Source organism: Orycteropus afer, unplaced genomic scaffold (genome assembly GCF_000298275.1).
Source record: "Orycteropus afer afer isolate SDZICR_OR568_19922 unplaced genomic scaffold, OryAfe1.0 scaffold00308, whole genome shotgun sequence".
Classification (NCBI taxonomy): Eukaryota; Metazoa; Chordata; class Mammalia; order Tubulidentata; family Orycteropodidae; genus Orycteropus; species Orycteropus afer.
In genome coordinates, this window is record NW_006921895.1 from 3824993 (window position 1) to 3826188 (window position 1196).

The window sequence follows — 1196 nt, forward strand, 5'->3', positions numbered from 1 at the left end:
GTGATTTTCTTTTGGAGTCTCTCCTTTTTGGGGTTTCTTTGACTTCTTGAATGGATATATTCTCATCTTTCATCATATCAGGGAAGTTCTTTCAAAGCAATATTGGAAAATCTTCTCAGTGGGTTTATTTTTCTCTTCCTGTTCTAGATTTCCTATTACACTTAGGTTATTCCTTTTGATGATATCTCACATGAACCTTAGGCTTTTTCCATTTTCTTTTGATCTCTTTTCTGATGGATCCCTTTCCAAATAAGTATTTAAGTATTTGTCTTTGAGCTCATTAATTCTGTCTTCCATTGATTCAATTGTATTCCTTTGCCTTTTCAATGTGTTATCTATTTCTGAAAATTTGGTATTAATCTTCTGGATTTCTATCTGTAAGTTTTGTGTTGTTTCTAGTTTTTCATTTATTTTGTCATTTTGTTATTTTATTTTCTTCTGAAATTGTTCTAGGGTTTTATCTGTGTTTTTCTTGGTTTTGTCATTGTTTTCCTTGATCTGTCTTTCAAACTTTGAAGATACCTAAATATAATTATTTTGAATTCCTTATCAGGGAGATCTGGTGGTGCTTCTTCCTCAGGGATGTATTCTAGGTCTATATCCTGCTTCCTCTTTTCTATCACTTAGAAACAAGTGTGGACTGTGATGATATGTTATCTCTGAGACCTTGTGACATTGTTGCATTTAGATCTCTGTTAACAGTTTGTTAAGACCAGTTATGGGTGAGTCAGGCTCTGTTTGGGGTTGTTTAACATTGGTCAGTTGGTGGAGAAGGAAGTGGTCACTCTCACTCAGTAAGTGGAGCTGCAGGAAGTGTGAATGTGGTTGTATGCTATGGGCATGGTTGCTGTCTCCCCCTCAGTTAGACAAAAACAACAATAAAAAAAATAAAAAAAGTAAGTGCAAGCAGACAAAAAAAAAAAAAAAAACCTGCATAAACACATTGTAACAATCACCAAAATAAGGAAAAAGAAAAGAAAAGAAGAAAAAAAAAAACTTACGATATCTGGAGAGGGAGTAATAAGATAAAAGAAGTAAAGTAAAAGAATAATGAAGGAAAACATGAGAATGCAAAAAGAAAAACAAGGAATGGGGAGAACCATGAGAAAGAAAAAGTGGGAAACAGGAAAAATGATGAGAGAAAAAGCTGGAAACCAGAACCTGGGAAGGGAAGAATAAAGAAAAATAATAAAAAG